Source organism: Pocillopora damicornis, chromosome 7 (genome assembly GCF_964200805.1).
Source record: "Pocillopora damicornis chromosome 7, jaPocDami1.2, whole genome shotgun sequence".
In the NCBI taxonomy this organism is placed as follows: Eukaryota; Metazoa; Cnidaria; class Anthozoa; order Scleractinia; family Pocilloporidae; genus Pocillopora; species Pocillopora damicornis.
In genome coordinates this window covers 20,719,149-20,725,148 of record NC_142676.1, presented here as the reverse complement: position 1 = coordinate 20,725,148, position 6,000 = coordinate 20,719,149, and the positions used below count along the sequence as shown (strand labels likewise).

The following is a 6,000-nucleotide window of genomic DNA, read 5'->3' as shown; positions in this document are numbered from 1 at the left end:
GAAGCAAATCTAGAGCCAGTCCGACTCTATAAAATGAAATTTACATATCGCGTGATGCTAAACTTACGTAACTCTACACCAATGCTGTTTTTTTTTTTGCGTAATGAAATTTCTAAAAGGACTGAGGTAATTAAAATCTCTTTTTTAATCTGCCTTTGTCTTGAATAAAAAAAATAACCATCCAAAAAATCGTATTTCCTTCGGAGTGAGTTTTACTCTTAACCTTGTTGAAAAATAGTTGATCCATATAAGATTAAATGTTTGTCTTAATTTTAGATTTTGATAAGTACAATGATCACCTCGGGTGATGATGGGTAATTACCGTTGATATCGATAGAAATTACATGAACTTTAAAATTTCGGATCATTTCAACGCTTCGAAGTTGGTTGTCAGTATGAATAATTGAGGTGTTGTTTGGGCCATGCAGAGTTAAAATACAATACTTAAAATAGCGTGATGAGGGTTTTCCGTGCCAAAGAGAGAAAGAAGAGTGTTCCTTGTGAACGAGATCAATTACCAACGATGTACATATAATCACTTCCCCATCAGACAAAAAAAGGCTACTTCGATTGCGTGCAGTAATTTCCATTGAAAGCCGTTTGCTTATTATACTACTTTACACAAACACGCGAAGAATTACAATGAATATTAGCGTTTTAATAACCGTCTTTGCAAACCCCATCCTCCATTTTAACTCTACTTAAAACACTCCGGCATACAATGAGCCAAACCACTGGCCTCAATCAAGAATGAACTGTTATAGCTACAAGAGATTATAAAATGATAGCTATACTTCAATAAAGTGTGTATAACTCTGAAAAAAAGAGAACTTTACACTTCAATGGAATTCGATGCATAAAACTAATAACTGAAAAACTGACTATCTTTGTCTCTGTTTTCCTGCTTATCTCGTAAACGATCAATGAACTAAAAGATCTTTAAGCCTCAAATGTTTTTGAATAGTCTGTGGCGCACTAAAAAAGCGACGTACAACAATGAGAAGCAGGATTGAGGAAACAGAGAAGTGAAGTGTTTCAGATATACAAAGTAGGCTTTCGGCTTCAGAATGTTCACTGACAACGTTATTTCAATTCTTTCCTTTTTTCATGACCAATACAAGAAAAATGAAGATAATGAGTGTTCACCAATATTTCCTACAGAGATGAGGTAACTGTTATAGAACGAGCAATTTTGAGCAAGATACATTTCTCAGTGCTCCTGTTCATCGTTTTCTGTGGGATAATTTCTCCTTTGTAGAATACTGTGGTTTTCACTCTCTCCGGCCCATCTCCTCTCTCCGTTTCCGTTCAACTCCGATCTTCTTACAGATCCACGAGGTTCATTATTCTCTGTCGCTTCCCTGGCGGGCAATGGTCCTTCCATTTTGATCAGGAAAAAAAGGATCACCAGCACAATCACACAAAGTAGATTGGAAAATTCGTAAATTTGTAGCATGGTTTCAGAGAATTTCGTTTCCAAAGGCCGGCTGGCAGAGACGGAACAATCTTTATGCTGGCTGAGCAGTACAAACTTGACTCAACAATCACTTGAGCAGTCAGTTTGATTATTCTAATAAGGTAAACAAACAAGTATTAGCAGCCATCCCAGTCAGTTTGATTATTCTAATAAGGTAAACAAAAAGTATTAGCAGCCATCCCAGTCAGTTTGATTATTCTAATAAGGTAAACAAACAAGTATTAGCAGCCATCCCAGTCAGTTTGATTATTCTAATAAGGTAAACAAAACGTATTAGCAGCCATCCCAGTCAGTTTGATTATTCTAATAAGGTAAACAAACAAGTATTAGCAGCCATCCCAGTCAGTTTGATTATTCTAATAAGGTAAACAAACAAGTATTTAAAAAAGCAACTGAGAAGATCAAAATGTTGCTTCACGAGCTTAGGTGTTTAGGCTTAAACGTGATTGAATATAATTATTGGCTTGCTAGCTGAAGTTTATTTGCGATTAATTGACAAGAAAGCAATTAAGTTGTCATTCTTAACTAAATCTGCTATAATGGATTGTGTCTGCCTCTGATGAAAGCGGAAATGCAGGATTAAGCTTGAAACGCGTTTTGAGCAAAAGACCAACCTGGTCGTGGATAATTGCGTTTCGTCAAAAGTCGAGATAAGCTTGAAAAGCCCCACAAATAAAATAATGAGGGATCTTACTTCTTTCGTTTAAGATGCAATTTGCTGAGCTCTGAAATACAAGAAACAATCGCAACCAAGATTGATGTTCTGAGTAAGATTCTTAAGTTTTTGATTGACGAGGAAAGCATCACTTTAACATTAGCAAAATTTCTTTTGTTGATTTTAGAAATTTACTAACTCGTGGGAAAGCTTTGCATTTTTTGTACGAAAACACGGCTTGGAATTAACTTCCCAACGAGAACACAGAAAGAAATTAATCAGTAGCGGCCTTCTAACTTACCAAGGCTTAGTTTTACTCCACAATCGGTTCGTGGTGAGACTTGCGTGTAGATAATGTGATCGCGAGGCCAGATGAATGGCTTTGTACTCACTGGAAATAGAAGAGATAAGGCAATGAAGATTGTGCATAAAACTCCAAGAAAATACATGTTTTTATAGTCGTGTTACCTCTCTGAGACTGGTGGTGAACTGAAGACCTCTTTCTTGCCTGTCTACTTAAGAGTTTAACAAACAAAACCGCAATGCGGAACACACAAACCATGACAAAAAGAAACAAAGGAGAAAAGTTAAAAGCTCAACTTAATAAGCATAATAACTTGTAAAACAGGTTGAAATTTATTGATACCCTTGAGGCGATTTAAGTTTGAGTAATCATAGTTTAAACGTTCCATCAGCTCCTTTGTGATACTCAGCCTCAATGGTGTCAATCGGACAATTGGAAATTTTTGTCGCTGTTCATCATGCATACAATACAATAATAATACAATATTTATTTGCCATATACGACATTTACAGATGGAAAAAAAAAATGAAGAAAATTGATGACAGAAAATAAATGGCAAGAAAACCTGAAAGAAACCACGAGGCTTATAAAGAATATCTAATTTAATCATGACCGATATTGTTTGGATGCTTAATGTTTGTTCAAGACACCACTAGAGAGGCTGGAGCAGGCTGCCGTTACCGTCAAAAGTTTGTGCAATCTAAACACAATTGGTGTTATCCTTTATTAATTTTCTACTCCTTTCCACCTTAAACCTTTCCGCACTAGCGAAAAAGGTTTTTATTTAGAAATTTATCGCGGGCAAAAACTGGATTAATGGCCGAAACAAAACTACAGCAATTCATACTGAGCTTTAAACCGTTCAAATGACCCGTAATCATATGCATATGCATGTTTTCATGTTCCTTGAAGAAGAATATCATTAAAACAAACCCTATAGGCTTGTAATCTAATATAATCATGACCGATATTGTTTGGATGCTTAATGTTTGTTCAAGACACCACTGGTTTTAAAACGTTTCAGCCACATTTGCGTAGAAAAAGCTCATGTGAGAAAACAACAATGACTTTAGTTACATCAGTGATTTTGACAACCTCTCAATCCAACACAATGTCAGGGTCGGCCAGGGGGGGTAGTGGAATACCAATATACCCGAAAAAAAATCGACAAAATACCCCAAAATACCCCAAATTCCTCCAAATATACCCAAAAATAATCGAAGCTTTGAATACTTTATACCTGAAATTCAAAGAAAGTGATATACTGAATACCCATATTTAAGCTGCAATATACCGTATACCCGATTTAAAACGCCCCTGAATACCGAATACCCAAAAACCCTGGCCGACCCTGCAATGTACTAAAATAACACTCTTTTGATTACGCTGGTTTCGCCGGAAGGCATCCACTCTTCCTATTGCGTATGACTCCAGATGCAAATTTTCTTTTATAGTGAATTTAATCAGTTTCGCACTGATTCTCGATTTGTTTCAATTTATGTATCGCACTGTTAAGTGGAAATAATTTTGGCTCAGCATATGGTGTTTCGCTTGTTAACTTGCATTCCAGAAAAAATCTACTGACAACCGTGTCTCCTATTCAAGAATTTTGTTGTCTTCTTTGTGTCACACTACTGTTGGTAATCATTTATATCCTGATCAAAGTGTGAAGAGTTTAGGTACAGGCCTTGGAAGGACACGTAGAAAGCACTTCTTAAACGGTAAGTAGATAATATATAATACACGCAGACATTTGAGAATCTTATCGACTGGGCATAAATTAAGGTGCACGTGCGAAAGACGAAAACAACACAAACGAAATCAGTTGGTGGCTTTATGACATAGAATAAATATGCTTCATTACAACGTTGTCGCTTAAATAGTAAAGCGTATGGCAGACACTTAAAACAAAAGTTTGGACCATTTAGTGCTTCCGTTATGGTTTTGTTGCTCCGATGTGCTATCATGGCATATTTTGCCCCTTCTGTTGTTCTTATATGGCAACATGGCGTAATAGCGGAATACTATAAAATGATATTGCCCTTTCGTCTCACGCAATAGATTTTAATTTTTTTTTTAAGAGAGGTTTTGCTTCTTAAATTTACTTTGATTCGTCGGTCGAACTCATTCTTCACATCATCTTACATAAAAAAATAAAGCAGCACTGAGGGCATCACATGTCACACAAAGCCTTTGTTCTTTGGATGGGTTTTTCCCTAACCTTGAAGGTATTCAAGTTACTCGGTATTCCGAGAATTAATTCCACTATGTAAATATATTCTGAAATTTGAATATCCTGAGCAAAACGGGAAACCCGCAGATTATGAGGCAATAGATAGCAGGTGTTCAATATAAAATTTATTTTGTTGTTCAACATAAATAAATTAAAATTGGCTCTCAAAGGAAAGTGTCATAACGTGCAATCTCGTGGAAATACTATGTCAGCATTCGAACTTCATCTAAAACATCCATGTATGAGAATATATCCTTGCTTTGTGCACTGTATAATGCCATCAGGCATTATTAAGGCGTCTTTCCATAGAAAATGTCACTGAATTATTTCGAATGCGTTCGATCCACTCAGGCCACGCTCGAATGCACTAACCATTAGAGATACACGTTCCGTTTAATTTTTGTTACATTGGAACTTTTACACATGTAGGAATGCATTCGTTCGATCCAATCAGGCCACACTCAAATGCACTGACCATAAAAGATACACGCTCCGTTTTATTTTCTTACATCGGAACTTTCATCCATGTACGAATGCGTTCGATCTAATCAGGCCACGTCAAGATCGCATTTCTAAGGCTCTTTCCATAGAAACTATCACTGAATTATTTGGAATGCGTTCGATCCAATCAGGCCACGCTCGAATGCACTAACCGTAAAAGATACACGCTCCGTTTAATTTTCATAAATCGGAAGTTTCACACATGAACGAATGCGTTCGATCCAGTCAAAGCTCTAAGAGCGGGAGAATAATCACTAAGTTTCCAATTTAAGTACTTTGCAACGTAACTTCGGAAAATTAACTACGGTTCAGCTATTTTTGTCAACGCTCTGATTTTCGCGCGAAACATCTGCGTGACTTCTCGTGACTTCGACTTCAGAAAGTTTGGCGAAGGTTAACATGGTTCATAACTACGTACATTATAGTAATTTTTTATTAACTAGTCAGTAGAGATATATCTAAGTTTACAAAGTCATTACTATTAAAAAAATCCTTATGTGCTGAACGGAAAGGGCTCTTGATATTCCTTACTTGAACGGCAGGGATAATCAAGCTCCAATTTTTAATTTAAGCTTAAACTTGAAGCTGTTTCAGTCTTTCTTCGTACATACTGATTCATCTTCTTTTCTTTAGTGTACATCCAGTATAATGCAGTATGAAGTAACGTTTACAACTGAAGACTTAAACAAATGTAACGATTTCTCTCAAAAAGAGAATCAATCAGAATTTGCCTTTAGCATTCAACACGGTTTTACCACACGTCTCCTTTCGGCTTGAATTAAACAAAATCTCTTCTACACAACATTCCTCAGTCCTAGAAGAAGCAGAAA

General features: G+C 36.4%; 1 long non-coding RNA gene across 1 annotated transcript in view; it reads left to right on the top strand.

Annotated features, from left to right (window-relative positions):
• The first annotated feature begins 3,551 nt into the window (after window positions 1-3,551).
• Window positions 3,552-6,000, top strand: part of LOC149043074 (uncharacterized) — a 28,053-nt gene continuing 25,604 nt past the window's right edge. Inside the window, exon 1 of the long non-coding RNA XR_016188122.1 lies at window positions 3,552-3,794. This is a non-coding gene — a long non-coding RNA (uncharacterized LOC149043074). The remainder of the gene's footprint in view (window positions 3,795-6,000) is intronic.